At 40.8% G+C, this 19,742-nt stretch overlaps 1 pseudogene; it reads right to left on the bottom strand.

Annotated features, from left to right (window-relative positions):
* Positions 1-1,522: 1,522 nt before the first annotated feature.
* Positions 1,523-18,361, bottom strand: LOC132599814 (auxin efflux carrier component 5-like; annotated as a pseudogene).
* Between the last annotated feature and the right edge of the window lie 1,381 nt (positions 18,362-19,742).

The following is a 19,742-nucleotide window of genomic DNA, read 5'->3' as shown; positions in this document are numbered from 1 at the left end:
AATGGTGAGAAAATGGGTTAAAAACGAAGTTGGGTCTATATATAATTGTCCAGAAGGTTCGGAACTGGCACAACATGCGACACCATATGCGAGTCGCATGTCGAACATGCGAGTCGCATGTTGTGTCGTAAATCATGCCAGCAGCCTAACTCTCACTGGCACAACATGCGACACCAAATGCGAGTCGCATGTTGAACATGCGAGTCGCATGTTGCGCCAGAACGTGATGAACTATCTGCGGTAAAATGGCCATAACTTTTGATCCCGATATGCTGTGAGGGCCCACGACCTATGGTTGGAAAGCTCTTTCAAGTATCGACAACTTTCATCATGTGGTGTTTTTCCCAAATTCCAACTTTATAATAGCGTTTTGGCCCCTTCAAATCAGAACATCCGAAAACGTTTTCCTTAACTCGCCCTTTTGGATGGCTTATGCCCATATTTGGCTTATGGGTCTTTCTTGAAACTTACTTAACACTTCATTACCAATATAAGGGACATTATAACTCTTCTCCAAAATTTCATTAAGCCATCATTAATTCGATACTCGAAATCCTTTCCCGATACACAACATATACCTTGCTTTCCTTAACAACTTTTGTCTCCTACCTCCAATATCTTTGAAACCTCATTTAGAATCATTAAATATTATTCCTTACTTATCGAAACATCATATGCATCATGCCCTTCGTCAGTCAATTCACTGTGCATGAACAGACAAAGTGACGAGGTGTTACATTTCCTTACCACAAATTGACTTCTAGATATTTTGGCCCTTATCCTATAGTTGAAAGGGTGGGTGTTGTTGCTTATAAACTTCTCCTTCCTCCAGAAGTTCTCATCCATCCCACTTTTCATATTTCTCAACACAAATTTTGCCATGAGGTGCCCACTAATATCATTCATCCTCATGTTTTAGACCTTTCCAGTTCTCATTGTCTTAGTCCTGAGCTGATTTTAGACAGAAGGCCGATCAAGAAAGGCAACAAGGTTGTTGCTCAATGCTTGATCAAATGGACTGGTTTGGATCATTCTTATGCTACTGAGGAATTTGCTTCTCATCTGAGACCTCGATTTCCTTCTTTCACCCTTGAGGACAAGGGTGTTGCTCAGGAGGGGGCATTGATACAAATATTAGTGGCTAAAGGTGATTATTGGTTAGAAATGCCACCTCACTGCTGATGTGGACAGGATCACACAAGTTTTGCCAATTTCCAGTTTTGGCGGGAAAAGTAGTTAGTCCGGTTACTATTTGAATTTCAGCATTTTCAATCATTTTCATTTGGTTAATTCTGTAATTTTCTTGAGTTAGTTTAAGTAAGGCATTGTACTCATTTCTACACACGTTTAATATGATATAAGATTTCATTTCCCCAATTTCTCTCAATTCCTCTCTTCAGTTCTTCTTATCTTCTTCTTATTTCTTCTTCCTGTCAGTTGGTTGTAGTGATACCACTGTTTTGGTATCAATTGTGAATGGAGGAGTGAAATCATAAATGGATATAGAATTTTAATAGCTCAGTTGATTGACTACCTAAACTTTCACCTTATTGGTGAGAATTTGATTCCCTTAATGGATAACAGGATAAGAAAACTTGTTGTAGATTTACTATTACAAACAAAGTTCTACGCACTACTTAATAGCATTCCTAGCTACTAATTAATTAATGAAATTAGCCTGCTGGCGGAGATCGATCATAATGCATAATATCCAAAATTGCATAATATGCTATCAATAGCGGTAAGGAAATAATGGTGCCAACAATGACCCTGAAATTAAGAAAATGAAAACAAAAGTAGAAAAAAGATTCGTTAGAAAGATTAATCTATATTGGAACGTCATAATATCTTTTAGGGAACCTATGTTTTAATGTATCATGTCACCAATAATATTGCTCTAAATAACTCATACAAATTCAAGAGAGAGACTATCTAGTGCTTTTGATTTATTTTTTCCAAAAGATCAACCATAAAATATAGTAATATTAATAGCACTATTTCAAATTCGATCCAATCACAAATAATTATTCCTTTCCAAAAAGGATAGTTTTTTCTGTTTAACGACATTCATATTTTTATGATATAACAATTTAATGTATTTATAAATTAAATTTCATATTATCAAAGATTGTTTGAGTTAGCTTTTAGCTATCAAAACTTTTAAATTTGTAGAACTTACGCAGTGCTGAGTACGTCAGCATGTAGTCCATATTCTTGGGCATAAACAAAAGAAGTCACCGCTTGGGGCAATGCTGACTGCAAGAAGATAAAATAGGAAAGTTAGTAATTTTAAGAAATAACTTGATTATGTTAATTTTAAGAACCATAACAATTTTAAAAATCTAATTTTACTCTTTTAAATATAATGTTTAATCCTGTTATCTAATTTTCTTAACGTATATAAAAGTCTAAATAAATATATATGACAACAAATGTTTCTCCGCGCATACTGTAAAACTTATAACTAAAAATTCATTTGTTATCTTGATAATCGTATCGACAAAACTTGACGATCAAATTATCATGTTTAATCCTTTCGTGAATTTTCACATATTAGATCCTTTTTGACTTTGTTTCAAATCTTTATATTAATGTGGTTATATTTCAAAACAACCATTTTAGTTTGGTCTAGGGGAAAAAAGTAACTTTAGTCCTTCTCAACTTAATTGCTATATATATATATAGCCGTCTGAAGAGCTCTTGCCAAAGATTGCAACATGTTTGTAAGCGGCTAGGTGAATAATTAAGAACTTGAGTTTGACTCTACTGATGAAAGCACTATAACCTATTGATCTATTGGTGCAAACAAAAACACGATTTCTAGAGCAAATAACAAATTTATCATCTCGAAACTAAGAAATCTTCTTTCCATTCCCTTTTATTTGTCCAAAATGTATTAGAAATAATAGCTTTTTTCCCTTTACTAGTTCATGTTAACAAATCAAGATAGCATTAACTTTTTTATATTTATTTAACCAAAAAAAAAACTTTTTTATATTATTATTATTAAGTAATTATTTTCAAATTTATTGAAATAGTAATAATCAAATTTAGATTTTCAAATATTATTAATCAAGTTAACTTAGTAAAAAAATTATTTATGTAATATTTTCTTAAAGTACAAAATAAAATAGGAAAGAAATTAAGAGTTGGAAGAAAGGGAGAGATCAAGAAAATGAGGTCTGTACGTATCATTCCGATGGCCGCCATCAGAAAACACTTATAGATTTGTGTCTTGAACTTCGCTAACTTTCCGATGGTACCGTCGAAATTATATATATACTTATATAACGTTTTTTTAAATATTTCTGACTGAAACAGTTGGTACGTACATTATTGATCAAAAAATATTTGACTTTCTCTAGTGACATGTTAAATATTAGCTGTCGAAAAATTGAATTCATAGATTTTTACGCAGTATTCCGCGGACGTCCCATGAAAAATAGAAAAAAACATTTTTTAGTTAAATCTCCGAGAACAGTAGTGGGAAAGATAGTCTGTAAAACAAGATATAATGATAAAATCCGTTGGAAATGCCTGTTGGAGATTGACGATTTTCTAGTACTGCAGGTAAAAGGTAACAGATGCATGGAGTATTATACAACTATAGAGGTAGACGATATGAGGACGAAATCCCCAGCCTTTTGTTCTACGCACTGACTTTTTTTTTTATTTGGTTTTTTCATCGTTCTACGCACTGACTGGATAACAAAATATTTATACTATTATGTCGCTATAATTACAGATAATAAATACTTAAAACTCCCAAATTATAGACATTAGGTTTGTGGTTAATTACCTGGATAATAGCAATGCGTAAAACATTTCCATGCAAGCCCAACACTACACAACCGAGTGCCATTGTTGCTGGTCCAACAACAAACCTCAAAATCATAGCATAAATTGTCAATGCAGCTCCGCATGCAATAATCTTCCCTTGCAAAGCCATGAATAGCCCTAAAATAAAATTTAAAAAGAAGCACTCCTGTTTAGTGAAAAAGAATGGCGTTAATAGCCCGATTGGCCAAGCTTCTAGAAGCCAATTTTTTTTTTTTTAATAAGTATTTATTTTAAGGAGTTGAGGTGTTGTACTAAGTTTCTAGGCAAAAAGTATAAGAGTTTTTGAGTAGTAGTTGAAGCTATTTTTTTTAGGCCGAAAAAAGAAACTTCTTCGCATAAGCACTTTTTGAAGGCTTGGCAAATACAAATTGCTTATGTACTACTGACAATAGTGTTTATCAGATTGATTAGTCAAACGCAAATTGTTACTCTTTAAAAGCAATTTTCTGAAAAGCGCATCTCGTAATAAACTTTTTTAGAATAAGAAGACTTTTGAAACTTGGTCAACCTAATTATAAATTTCGATATTTGTATACGGTAAAAACCGGATATATGCAAGACCGATGAGACCGGGGGCCGGAGGTAAAAAGAGACAGGCATGGTCACCGAGTCTGCCCTAGAACTGATGGAATTGCACCGGCTGAGGCTGACCTGGGAAAAGTGAAGCAAACCTGTTTGGTCCGACATCTCCGGACCAAACTCGGCATCATAGCCAGTCCGGTTTCTCCATGAGCAAGTTGATCGTGGCCGTTAGTCTGGTTTGTCCATGACCGAGCTGATCGTGGTCGTTAGTCCGGTTTCTCCATGACCGAGTTGATCGTGGCCGTTAGTCCAGTTGATCAGTTACAAAATTGTCACACGTCAAGATCGCTCTACCACATTGTACTGCCAATCGTACGGGTGTCAGACCGTACCGCCCCACCTTATCGTTTTTGGGTTTTTCTTTATTCTAAAAGTGTTTTATGTTATATGCAAGGCCCATAAGGCAAAACTATAAATAGGGGGCATTTCCCTACTTTTAAGGGTTAGCTTGTTGGAATCTAGAGCATTGTAATAGCAAGTCAAAATATTATTTCTCTCTTTAGTCCGAATCTATGGAGCATTATTATTTAGCTTCACTCTTCTAATATCATTTTACTTAATCATCCATAGCAACATATGCAACGTATTTATCCAAGTTATTAACGTATATATTCACGGCTTCTCTTTTAACCGTTAAGTCTAAAAAATCTTTTGTTCATCTCTGTGAAAACGGACTGAATGGCAAGCAGTGGACAATCTGGTCACGTCAACAACAATGAGATTGTGGCCGAAAATGAGAACAGTAGGTTACGGGGATTACCAGCAGATCCCATTGACCCAAACTCCGTTGATTCGAGGGAGGGCCTCAACCGACAAAACATCGTGAACCAGGCCGCCCAGCCGTCCACTGATCCCTTAAATACTCACAATTCAATTACTTTGTCCCGAACACAAGACCGGAAAGTGTTGGATACCCCGGATGATATTAACTTACGTTTAATTTTTGAAATGCTGCAGGAATAGAGAGCAGCTATTGCCGAGCAAGGGGTCGTAATAGCCCAGTTGCAAAGTAAAAATGATGAAATGACCTCGGAGAGGACGAAAGGTGTTGTCGAGCCCAAAAGGGACGAAACACGGATGATTGAGAGTAATGGGTCCGGAGCTGGTTCATCCACCGAAGTTCTGAGAATGCTCGAAATATTGGCGAAGCGGGTAGACTCAACTGAGAAGAGAGTGGAAACATATAACTCTCGAGTGGACCAAATACCGGGGGCTCCGCCTATTCTGAAAGAACCAGATTCGAAGAGGTACATTCAAAGGTCTTTTCCTCTGAGTGCGGCTCCAAAATTAATCCTGAAGAGGTTCAAAATGCCGGATATCCAGAAATATGATGACACAACGGACCCGCAGGAACACGTGATTTCATGCACCTGTGTCATAAAAGGCAATGACGACGAAGAGGATGAAATTGAATCCGTATTGTTGAAAAAGTTTGGGGAAACTCTGTCAAAGGGAGCACTGACTTGGTACGACCATTTGCCCGAGCATTCAATCACTTCTTTCGAAATGCTTGCGGATGCGTTCATAAAAGCTCATGCCGGTGCCAAAAAGGTGCAGGCCCGTAAAACGGATATTTTTCGTATAGCCCAAAGGGATGATGAGTTATTACGTGAGTTTGTCAACCGGTTCCAAAGGGAACGGATGGAGCTCCCTCCGGTTCCAGAGGAATGGGCCGCGCAAGCTTTTACCAAAGGGCTTAATCCTCGAAGTTCGACGGCCTCGTTCAAACTAAAAGAAAACTTGCTGGAATACGAGGCTGTGACCTGGGCTGATGTTCATAACAGGTATGAATCAAAGATCCGGGTAGAGGATGACCAACTTGAGCTATTCCGGGACCTGTAAATATGAGCAAAGGTTCTGAGAAATCGAAGAAAAATTACAAGCCAGAGTCAAGACCATCGAGGGAAAGGTACAGGCCGTACTCTTATTCAGAAAAGCCAAGCTTCGGGTTAGAAAAATCAAGGGTTGGTCCCAGCCAATTCTCTAGTCGGGGCGATAAACGGACCGAGCGACCATCGAACAGCCGAGGTCTGTCATTTAGAAGTGATGTCGGGAGCTCAACTACCAACAGAGACCTGCCAAGGATATCGGAGTACAACTTCAGCATCAATACCTCGGATCTCATCTCAGCCATAGGTTGTATCGCAGAAGCAAGATGGCCGAGATCATTGAGATCAGATCCCGGTCAACGGGACCCGAACGTGATATGTGAGTACCACGAAACCCATGGGCACAGAATTGAAGACTGTCATCAATTGAGAAAAGAGGTGGCCCGATTACTGAAAAATAGTCACCTTCGTGAATTCCTGAGTGAGTGAGCTAAAGGTCATTACGAATAAAGGGATTCAAACAAACGGGCTGAACCGGTGGAACCTCAGCATATAATCAACATGATAATCGGGGGTATGGATGCGCCTCGGGGCCCGGTGATGAAACGGACAAAGGTTTCCATTGTCCGTGAGAAGCGCAACCGGGATTATATGCCCGAAAGTTCCATCTCCTTCAGCAACGAGGATGCAGAAGGCATCATTCAACCGCACAATGATGTTTTGGTAATTTCTATTCTTATTTTTAAATCACAAGTCAAGCGTATTTTGATTGACCCAGGTAGGTAAGCCAATATCATCCGGTGGAGAGTGGTCGAACAAGTAAGACTACTCGATCAAATTGTACCTGTTACTCGAGTGCTCAGTGGGTTTAATATGGCGAGTGAAACCACGAAAGGGGAGATCTCTTTGCCGGTCAACATTGACGGCACCATTCAGCAGACGGTGTTCTATGTAATCGAAGGAGACATAAAGTATAATGCTTTGCTCGGTAGGCCGTGGATACATAGCATGAGGGCTGTTCCGTCAACATTACATCAGCTACTAAAATTCCCAACACCGAAAGGGGTAAAAACCATCCGAGGAGAACAACCCACTGCAAGGGAGATATTCGCGGTCGAGGAAGTGGCGCTCATTCCCAAAAACCCAAACCCGACAGAGGACGAGTCAATCGGTGGAAAGGACTCTAAATAGTAACTAAAGTGTATGGGTTCGACAGCGGAGCAGCCGGGGTCGGACCCGGGGTATGACGAGGATGATTTCAGCGTACCTAGATCTTTCGTCTTACCGAATGACTCGGATGCAACCAAGTCTACAGTGGAGGAGCTGGAGCAAGTCGTCTTGTTCGAATATCTACCAGATAGAAAGGTATACCTGGGCACGGGGTTAACCTTGGAGCTCAGGAACAAGTTAATTAAGTTTCTTCAAGCTAATGCCGATTGCTTCGCATGGTCCCATATAGATATGACAGGTGTGCCACCAGAAGTAACAACTCACAAGCTCAGCCTCGACGGGAGATTTCCCCCGGTGAAGCAGAAGCAGAGGCTTATGGAAGAACCGAAGCACGCCTTCGTAAAGGATGAGGTAATAAAGCTTTTGAAAATAGGCTCTATTCGGGAGGTAAAATACCCGGAATGGCTGGATAATGTAGTGGTGGTGCCGAAAAAAAGTAATAAATTTAGAATGTGCGTTGATTATAGGGATTTAAACAAAGCATGCCCGAAGGATTCATTTTCGATGCCTCACATCGATAGAATGATCGATGCGACAACCGGGCATGAGATGTTGAGTTTTTTCGACGCTTACTCCGGGTATAACCAAATCCGGATGCACCCGGAGGATCAAGAGAAAACATCCTTTATTACCCGGTACGGGACTTACTGTTACAATGTCTTGCCCTTCGAATTAAAAAATGCCAGTGCAACTTACCAACGCCTAGTTAATGGGATGTTTGAAGAACAGATAGGGAAAACAATGGAAGTTTATATTGATGACATGGTTGTCAAGCAGAGGACCATTTAAAACATTTGCAGGAAACTTTCGATGTACTCCGCAAATACAATATGAAGCTCAACCCGAAGAAATGTGCCTTCGGTGTCCGGTCGGGCAAGTTCTTGGGTTTCATGGTGTCTAATCGGGAAATTAAAATCAACCCGGAAAAGATCAAAGCCATCGATGACATTGAGGTGGTAAATAATGTCAAAGGAGTGCAAAGGCTCACCGGAAGGATAGCAGCACTGCGTCGGTTCATATCGAGATCCTCGGACAAGAGTCACCGTTTCTTCTCCTTATTAAGGAAGAAGAATGACTTCACCTGGACACCGGAATGCCAAAAGGCCTTACAGGAATTGAAAAGATACTTGTCCAGCCCGCCTCTGTTGCACACACCGAAGGCGGACGAGCAACTTTTCCTCTACCTTACGGTATCTGAAGTAGCGGTAAGTGGTGTTTTGGTCCGGGAAGAATCAGGTACGCAATTCCCCATATATTATGTGAGTAGAACTTTGGGGGATGCGGAGACCCGTTATCCCCATCTTGAAAAATTGGCATTGGCATTGGTAAGTGCTTCTCGAAAGATTAAACCTTACTTTCAATGCCATCCGATATGTGTAGTGACTAGTTATCCTCTAAAGAACATCATGCATAAACCAGAATTGTCAGGTAGATTAACTAAATGGGTCGTAGAGATTAGCGGGTATGATATCGAATATAAGCCTCAGACGACCATCAAGTCCCAAATCTTAGCCGATTTCATGGCAGACTTCACCCCGGGTATGGTCCCCAAGGTTGAGAAAGAACTTCTGCTAACCTCAGGAAACGCTTCGAGTATTTGGTCGTTACACACGGACGGGGCTTCGAACCTCAAAGGTTCCTGTCTAGGAATCGTCCTTAGAACTCCCGTCGGGGATGTCGTTCGACAATATTAGAACTATTAAGTTGACTAACAACGAAGACGAGTATGAGGATATGATTGCAGGTTTGGAATTACCTCGGAGTATGGGGGATGAAATAATCAAAGCAAAATGCGACTCTCTCTTGGTCGTTAACCAGGTGAATGGCGTCTTCGAGGTTAAGGACGAACGGATGCAAAGGTATCTGAAAGAAATCCAAGTGATACTGCACCGGTTTAAAGAATGAACCATGCAGCATATACTCAGGGAGCAGAACAGCGAAGCCGATGCGTTGGCCAATTTAGGCTCTTCAGTCGAAGGGGAAGAGATTAACCTCGGCACCATGGTACAATTAATGAATTCGGCGATAGAATCCGGGCATGCTGAAATAAACACGATGGGTCTAACATGGGATTGATGCAACAAGTACGTCGACTACTTGCAGGATGGAAAGCTCCCAAGTGACCCAAAATAATCACGGTCATTAAGGACAGAAGCAGCACGATTCTGCTTAGTGGACGGCTAATTGTATCGAAGGTCTTTCTTCGGGCCCTTGGCCAAATGTTTGGGTCCCGGAGAAACCGATTATGTCATGAGAGAAGTCCACGAGGGGACTTGTGGAAACCACTCCGGTGCAGAAGCATTAGTCCGAAAAATTATCAGAGTCGGTTATTATTGGAACCGGATGGAGGAAGATTCGAAGAATTTTGTCCGTAAATGTGATGGGTGTCAAAGACATGCCCCGATGATTCACCAACCGGGGGAGTTGCTACACTCGGTGATGTCACCTTGGCCCTTCATGAAATGGGAATGGACATTGTTGGTCTACTGCCATGGGCACCAGGTAAGGCTCGTTTTATTTTGTTTATGACTGACTATTTCTCTAAATGGGTTGAAGCACGGGCCTTCGAAAAGATTAGAAAAAAAGAGGTTATTGACTTCATATGGGACCATATTATCTGTCGTTTTGACATCCCGGCCGAGATAACTTGTGATAATGGTCCTCAGTTCGTTGGCAGCAAAGCCAATGATTTCCTCGAAAGGTTGAAAATCAAGAAAATTATATCAACCCCGTATCACCCAAGTGCTACCGGACAGGCAGAATCCACAAACAAAACAATAAGTCAAAATCTAAGGAAAAGACTTGAAACATCGAAGCATCACTGGAGGGAGGTGCTCCCGGAGGTATTATGGGCTTACAAAACCACAGCAAAATCAAGCACGGGAGAAATACCTTTCTCGTTGGTCTACGGGGCTGAAGCCCTCATCCCCGTAGAGGTCAGCGAACCGAGTCTCTGGTTCAGATACGCCACCGGTGAATCAAACGAGGAGGCCATGGCCGTAAAACTCGACCTCATGGATGAACTTTGCAAAAATGCGTTGGTCCGAATTGCAGCCCAGAAACAGAGAATGGAAAGGTACTACAACCGGATGGCCAATTTTCGACATTTCCAAGTTGGGGACTTGGTGCTTCGAAAATTTACTTTGAACACCAAGAATCCCAACGATGGTAAGTTGGGTCCGAACTGGGAAGGGCCATACAAGATAACCAGAATAACGGATAAAGGGTCGTATCAGCTGGAATCCATGGACAGATAGCGGTTGCGCAATAACTGGAACGTGGCGCATTTGAAGAGATACTACTGCTAAGGTATGAACACTTGTCCTTGTGTTATATTTTTCTCATCTTTCTTCCTCGCAGGAATTCAAGTACCGGATGAACATAGGTGTTAGGTCTGAAAACATGTGTTGCACTCTTTTCCTGAGTACGGTTTTGTTCCAAAATGGGTTTTCCGACAAGGTTTTTAATGAGGCAACAAGTACAACATGTTACTTGATAAAAACAAAGTTAAATATCCAGAAACCCGGGGGTATACCCTACGAGTGGGACTGGATAGTGCTTACCCGATCATGCAGCTCGGATAAATACTAGGGGATTACTATACCCACATCGAGTCCTACCCCGGTAAACAGAAAACGAAGCAGCTCAACAAAGCAGAATGCCATTGGTTCCTCGAAATTTTGTTTCTCACCTCCGTCCAAAATCGGACCTTCTGTATTAGGTTTCGATGTAAGGACCAAACGATCAGAATGAATCGTGTCAACTTAGTATTTGCTACGGCAAAAACAGAAGGAAACAGAAAAAATTCTCATATCATGTACGTACAAATACTTGCAATACAAAGATTGTTGAGAATTCGGATTATTGCATTTCGGATATGTCTTCTTGTTAAAGCACCCTACCCCGGTGATTACCGCCAAATTTTGGCATCGCTTTATTCATATACCCTACTCCGGGCACTACAGTCTAAATTCGACAAAGGCAATAAGGTCACATTGAACCGAGCCAAAATCTTTAACACCCTCAAATGGGGACTGCTATATCAGAATTTGCTAAGGCTGGGATTCAAGTGTCCGAACCTAATCCATGATAAATGAACTGGCGAAAAAATATCGGCCCTAAAATGCCTAATGTGATTCGGAGACGTCTGAATTCACAGAGCATAATTAAGTCCCATGGGCAAACAACTTGATCAGATCCCCAGAAAAATTATACCGGACAAAGTGAAAAGCCGATAACGGGGCATAACCCGAAAAAATATCTCCAAGCAAAAGTCATAATAAACACAGATCAAAGAATAAAAGAAAGTCAACAAGAAAAATGTACATTCCATATATGTAAGGTTTTTTACACCTGAAATTCCTACGAAGTTGAAAAACAAAAATCAAGCCAAAAAGGCAAAGACAAAATAAAGGCTAAGTGCAGGCCCTGATCTATCCGGTGCAGCTGGATCCAGAATGCTCGGATACTGTCCGCTCGGAATCTTCGGAGTCAGTATTGAGGGCTCTCTTAGCTTCTTCCTCGGTCCTTTTATCTTCGAGTATCAGGGTCGGGAGATCCGCAAAACCATGCTCGGCTTGCTCAAGGGCGGCCCTCCGGGACTTCCACTGTTCATACTCCACCACAATCGTGGTATGAGCCTCGGCAGCCTCCACACTCCTAAGGGCTTCTGCCAAATCGACCTCAGCCTGGGCCAGCTTGGCCACTAATTCATCTCTCTCTTCATCGAGGATTCTTTGGATTTGAGTGGCCGACTCAAGCTCGGCTTTGAGAAGGTCATTAGCCTCAGTTGTCTCCTCGAGTTCGATTTTCAGCTCGTCGCATATCTGGGCCCTGTCCTCGACTTTTTGCTCGAATACCCTCATCCTCTCCTTATACTTAGCACTCTCGGATCCAAGCAGCCTATGCCTCTTGGCTATGTTCACGGCATCAGTCTTGACCGAATCAAGCTCCCCCCGGAGTTGAGAGATAGTGGCTTCGAGTTCACCAAGCCTCGAAGAAAAACGAGCGTTATCTTGGCTAAGGCTGACCTTGTCCGCTTCCAGAAGCCGATTATTCTCGACCATCCCGGCCAACTCATCCTTTAACCGAAGGTTTTCGGCCTTCGTTGTTTTGAGCTCGGGTTGAAGGTTGGAAAGAGCAGCAGCTCGGTTCAATTGATCCTCCTTCACTTGCAAAAGGTGCTGGAACTTCTCCGTTTCCCGACCCTGGGCGTCCAGTTGGCCCCTAAGGTCGTCAACCTCTTGCTAAGCACGGATGAAGGCTTCATTGACGAGCACCACGCTCTGTGAAAGAAACGAGACATTTAAACTTGGATAAAACGAGAAAGAAAAGTTCACATCGAATTATGGAAGGATAGGCTGGTAAGCTTACCTGGTTACCCGCGTGCATGCCCTCGTTAATAAGACTCTGCTAGGGGACCCCAGTCATCTTTCGCTTATCCGAATCCGAGACGAGGGGCCTTAGGTAGCTTGCAACCCCCATAGGACGCGATAAAAAGCTGCAGTCCTCGGGGACGGTAATCACGGCCGATCTTGTCCTTCTAGGTTCCACACTTGGGGCCGGGAAGATGCGCACCAGGCTATCTCTTGCACCAGTCTCGATGGACCGGCTAGCTACCCTCGTGACTCAAGGGATAGGGAGATATCCAAACCGGCAGTTTCCCCGGTAGCAGGAGGAGTATCCGAGAACATATCATCAAAGTTATCCGACCTCGGAGCTGGAGTCGGAGAAGATGGAGTTGGAGAAGCCTCAGCAGTCTCGGTAGAGGCAGGGACTTCGAAGGTTGCAGCAGTTTCGTCACCGGGTAGTGGACCAGCATCCATTGGAGCCTCGGTCTCGGGGACCGGCTCAGCCCTCTGATCGGCTTCGGCAGCTGTTGCATGCCCGGACCTTCTGGTCCTTTGCAGAGGGGTCTCCTCAGATGAAGCATCACCTGAAATGTCAACATATTCAATCGACCTTATAGGAGTCGGGTAAAGAACTTCTTCCCCACCTGTGTTCAATCCCGGTGCTGACGGTCCTTCCCCGGCTGAAGGAAGTGGTGGAATGGTGGTGTCCTCCTCCGGAATAGAAGCAACGGAAGAGGCCACACCGACCCTCCGAACGAGAAAATCGGGCTCTGTTTCATCTCTTAGAGTCCGAACGACGCTTCTGGCCCTCTTCTTCGGTTTCTGCCCTTTATCCGAGGACTTTCTTCGCCTTTTGTTAGCAGCAACAATGATACGGGATGTGCCCGCTGAATCAAATTCAGGAGCCGGAACAGCTGGCTCGGCTACTGGCTCCGGTCTGGGTTCCACCGAATCCTTGGGTAAACCTGGATACCGAAGAGGTTACGAAAAAGGGAAAATAAAAAGGTAAAAAATGCGATAAATTCCAACCCAAGCATAGTATTACCGTGGTTGTGAGCGACCCATCGGCCACGCGATAGGAGTCCCCATGTCCGTGCTTCATGAGTGTGTTGGCTAAGGAGAGCACCAACCCATTCATTCATGTTCCGGACAGCCGGAGGTATCCATGCCACGACTGGTATAAAGAAAGGGACAAATCGTGTTAATATAAATGGACAAGCGTTTGACAAAGCATTCAAAGGTAACTATTAAAAGAACTGAGAAACTTACGATTATCATTCCACCTCTCCGGAAAGGGCATATAGTTGGCTGGAATAATGTCCGCGGTCCTCACCCGGACGTAGTGCTCTAGCCAACCTCGGTCTCTGTCTTCATCCATCTTCGAAAAGATCGGGTTCCGGCTACTCTTGGCGAGCTTTATCACACCCCCTCGGAACATCCTCAGGGAATATAATCGGATGAAGTGAGCCATCGTAAACTCCTTCTTCACGTTGTTGGCCAACAGCCGGAAGCAGGCCACGATCCTCCAGACTATCGAACCAATCTGGGCCAAGGTTACATTATATGTCTGGCACATATCCAAAATAACCGGGTCGATTGGGGGGTCGAGCTTAAGTGTAAAAGGATAGGTGTAAACGTACAGGAAGCCCTCCCAATGATCGGTGATCGATTCGTCGGGTCCGAGGGAAAACACTTGCACCGGACGGTTATCCCATCCGCAATCAACCCGGACTTGATCAAGTTTGTCCTCAGTAATAGACGATGGATACCGCCTTACATCAAACGCTCTATCAGCAACCGGAGAGGGCTTCTCAGCTTCAAACTCCTTGTTATAGTTAGGTTTGGACGGTACAATGTCCAAAGCAGTGGGCTTAACGACAGTTTTTCCCTTGGGTTGTGAAGTTGGCTCGGTTCCCTGAGAAGAAACCGAGGGAACATCCTGGGAGGTGGTTTTGGTGTTGGCAGACATTTGAATTAGATAATGAAAAAGGAGGTTCGGTGAACTCGATGAGGGAGAAGGAACAAGTTACAAAAAATAAAAAGTGAAGAAGCTGTTGAGAGAAAATTTCAAAATGGCAAAATGAGAGAAGAAGCAAAGTAGCACTTTCAGTCAGAAGAACGACAGTAGAGAAGTTGACAAAGTTGGCCTTTTTATGATCGAAACAAATAGGAATGGGGATAATGGCGATCAAAGAAGAAAATTGGAGAGAAGGAAGATCAGTGAGTGAAAGAAGTGAAGAAGAGGAAGTGAAAATGGTGAAAAGAGGGGGTTAAAGGCCTTATATAGGCATGGGAACCGAGACGGTTACAGATCCCAGCCAACCGGGGGATGCCACGTGTCCCACAATTAATGAGACGTGATTTGAAACGACGTGCGTTACGGCAGCTACCAAAGTTGGCCATTCGGGGTGAGACACGTGGCTGATGGCAGAGGGACATGACATAACTGTTCCCGCCAAAATGAAAAGATAAGAACAGGCTTATGGAACCACCGTTTCGTGACTCCTCCACTTCCCGTTACTCCGGTAAACTACGGTCCGGAAAGTGTGGGGACTATCTGTATTCGGTAAAAACCGGATATATGTAAGACCGATGAGACCGGGGGCCGGTGATAAAAAAAGACAGGCATGGTCACCGAGTCTGCCCTTAGAACTGATGGAATTGCACCGGCTGCGGCTGACCTGGGAAAAGTGAAGCAAACCTATTTGGTCCGACATCTTCGGACCAAACTCGGCATCATAGCCAGTCCGGTTTCTCCATGACCAAGTTGATCGTGGCCGTTAGTCCGGTTTCTCCATGACCGAGTTGATCGTGGCTGTTAGTCTGGTTTCTCCATGATCGAGTTGATCGTGGCCGTTAGTCCGGTTTATCAGTTACAAAATTGTCATGCTTCAAGACCGCTCTGCCACATTGTACTGTCAATCGTACGGGTGTCAGACCGTACGGCCCAACCTTATCTTTTTAGGGTTTTTCTTTATTCTAAAAGGGCTTTATGTTGTAAGCAAGGCCATAAGGCAAAAACTATAAATAGGGGATATTTCCCTACTTTTAAGGGTTAGCTTGCTGGAATATAGAGCATTGTAATAGCAAGTCAAAATATTATTTCTCTTTAGTCCGAATCTGTGGAGTATTATTGTTTAGCTTCACTCTTCTAATATCATTTTACTTAATCATCCATAGCAACATATGCAACGTATTTATCCAAGTTATTAACGTATATATTCATATGTACAAATCATTGTACACGAATCCATATGTATATATATATATATATATATTCCCTCAAAAATCAAAATAGATTAAAGTTTATCCACATATTCTATATCTCACTTACAAATTCAATTGATTATCTAATTTCGGGGTAAACAATTTTTTTAATGAAAAGTCTTCTTTGATCAACAACAATTCAGAAAACAACGAAAGTGGTTCGTAGTTAAGCAAAAACATCAGAAGGGATTTAATGCTAGACTGTGTTTTTCATTAAATAAAGGATCAAAATTTATTAAATGGTACTCCCTCCGGATTAAAAAAAATGTCCACCTACCCTTTTTTTCTTTGATAAAAAAAAGTCTTATTAAATCAAGAAAGAATTAATCTTGTTTTTCCAGATTTGCCCCTATTAAGTGTTATATGATCAAATTCTAATGCCTATTTAATTAGGGGTAGCTTAGTCAAATTACCTATTTTTGTCTAAGAGTTAATATTTTCTTAAAAGATGTACAAATAGTTAAGTGAACTCTTTTTTTTATCCGGAGGGAGTATTTATTTTACATGATACGGAAGAACCTGTATTGCTGTTCCAACTGTTTGAAAACACTTACCCATACTAAACATTGCAACACCACTACCAGCCTTTGACATTATCAAGATGGATCCCTCTATAATGGCATTTCAAATTTCCACCTGAAACAAAAAAGGAAACAAAAAGTAACTGCTTGACCAAATAATTGAGTACTCCTCCGTTCACTTTTATTTGTTCACTTTAAACTTTTCACGCTGTTTAAGAAATAATAAATGAAGTGCATATTTTATTAATGTACTCACATTAATTGGTGTATATAGTTATTGAATTTGAAAAATGATTTGAAGCGAGTAATTAATATTATGGGTAAAATAGGAAAAATATAATTGTCTTCTCTTAATATGCTAAAAGTGACAAGTAAAAGTGAAAATTTATTTTTGAAATACTGGACAAGTAAAAGTGAACGGTGGGAGTATATTTTACTGGTTCTGAGGGGGGAAACATTTTAATACAACCAAACACGAAAACGTGTAAGATATATCTTTTTGAGAAAAGTACTCTGTAAATGAAATTCACTAAAATCAACTAGTTAGTTACAGAAAGTCTTGACAAGGGGATTCAAGAAAACAAATTAATATCACACCTAAGATTTGGACATTTTACTTAATGTGAAGGTTATTCAAAAACTTATTTATGTAAAAATATATTTATTTTTCCCTATTTAATATGCATATCCGGCTAAGGGGTTGAATCTCCTTAATTGCATATAGCTCCACAATTGATTTTAGGTTAGAATTTCACAGTCACCCAGTTATAACAAAAAATCACATTTTAGGCTCCTAAAAACAAATAATCAAGCTCACACATGAAAAAAAAATATAATTAATTAAATAAAAATATACGCGTATATACCTGCTAGCTAAAAGTGCCCAAAAGAGACCAAGAAAACAAGCATAAGAATTGGGATTCTTAGAAAGTTTAATAGAAACAGCCTTCATCAGCGGGCAAAACGCCAGCGCAGCATTATTATTATTATTCCTTATTTGAGTAGCAGCATTTCCTTCCAAGTCACCAATACTCCCCAATTCAACAGAATTATTATTGTTGGAATCAGCAATAATCACATCATCATCCCTATTATTCATCTTTGTTTTCCAAAACTCAAGTGCAAACAACAAAGAAGTAAGCCATAACAAAGCTTGAATCACAGCTGCTTGAACTACAAGATCAACCCCTATATCCCCATACATGGCCTTCATCAATGGGACACCAACAACAAGCGTGTTATTCAAGGTGGACAAAGAAAAAGTTGTTATGGACCAGGAAAAGCTCCCTTTTCTATAAAAGTTAGCCCATAAGGCGAGGATCAGGACCACTAAGGCTTTGGAAATTATGTCTCCGGTTAAAAAAGCGGTAGTTGAGGTTGTAAGGGTTGATGTTAGCTATGAATTGGAAATTGAAAAAAGGGACAATGAAAAGCAATTGAATCTATTAATGGTATTACATTGTTCCGGCTTGAACATGTGCCACCATCTCACTGAACCATAGCCTAAACCAAGTGCTACATAGAGTGGCACCATGGCCACCACCACCTTGTATATATCTTCCCAACTTATCATGTTTATTTTGTTTATTTAAAGAAGGTTTTGCGATTTTGTACTTATATGCAGATTATTATTAAAGTGGGTGTTTTCATGGGGTATATATATGGAGAAAAGGTTGGATTTTTTAACTCATATGGTCCCTTTAGGTTGAATGTAGTTTTGTTTTCGTCCCTATTGTGTTACTTTGAGCACATGTAACCTTTAAGTTTTAAGAATTAAGCACTTCTCGTCCAACTGACGCACATCCATACGGGCCAATAAAAGCTAGTGAAAAAGTAACGTGCAAAAATTAAGTACTTTTCATGTTATTGACGGAACAGTCAAACCGTTCATTACACCTAGTGAAATTGTTACGTGACTAATATAAAAAATGATCCCAATACAGATCTTTTTCCCCAATTTCACTTTTTCCTCTTGTCAGACAAAAATAAAACACAAATCATCTGACAATAGAATCACCGCAATTTTATTTTAAAAGAGAGTGTCAGTTCAAAAATAAATTGTAATTGCAGGGAAATGAATTTTGGCCATAAACACCTCGATCGAGATCATTATTTAGTTTGGGAGCTTGAAAAGTACATGACATTTTTGTTGGTATTAAGCGACTCATTAAAAGTATCGTTAATTGGACAAAATTACTCAACTTTTACAAATTTAAAATATTATAGTCGCTCAAGATAATATAGCAAGGACAACTATAGAGTTACCTTAAAAATTAAAGCATTTGATTTAAAAGCTCGCGTGTAGTACCAGTAATCTATTGTTGTCTTGCTTAATTTCTTTTTCCTTTTCTTTCTCCCCCTTCGTTTTTGTTACGCCTATATATTGCTTGATCTAATACATATTATGCTAGATCTAAGGTTGTGTTTGGCGTATATTTTTCAATTTTTTTAATGTTTGGTTGTCAACATTATTGGAAAATACGTTTTCAAGGAAAACAAATTCGTTCAAAGTAAGAAAAATTATTTTTCGGGTGAAAGTATGATAAACAAGTTCTATAAGTGACATTTCATTCCTCCCATATTCCAGCGTACCCAATCCCACTTCCACCAGCCCCATACTCCTACTTCCTACCCCCAATTTCATAGTATTTGGCTTGATTTTATATGAATACTTTTGTGATAATATACTTTATTTACTCACCAAGCATTAAAAAATAAGTAAAAGAGCCATTTATTTTCCAAAGATATTTTTTGTGAATAACATTTTCCTTCACACCAAACACATTTTAAGAGTAGAATAATTAATTTCTCCTGAGCTCACAAGTTCACGCCAGCCGCCAATACTTTTAATTACTTCCATCAGTCCATGATTTTAGTCTTTTTAGACCTTACTCCTTAGGAGTCCATAAGAATAGGACCCGATGCGAACCAATCACTCTTCTGATTGCTTAGAGCCCGTTTGGATTGGCTTATAAGTTGCTTATAAGTTGTTTTCAGCTTTTTTTGAGTGATTGACTGGTCAGCTTAAAGTCATTTTGTGCATAAAATAAGCCCAAAAAAATAATTGGACTCGTTTGACTTAGCTTATCTAAAGCAGCTTATAAGCCAAAAAAAAAAAATTA

The sequence above is a fragment of the Lycium barbarum genome, chromosome 6, assembly GCF_019175385.1.
Source record: "Lycium barbarum isolate Lr01 chromosome 6, ASM1917538v2, whole genome shotgun sequence".
Lineage (NCBI taxonomy): Eukaryota > Viridiplantae > Streptophyta > Magnoliopsida > Solanales > Solanaceae > Lycium > Lycium barbarum.
This window is presented reverse-complemented; position numbering and strand designations above follow the sequence as displayed.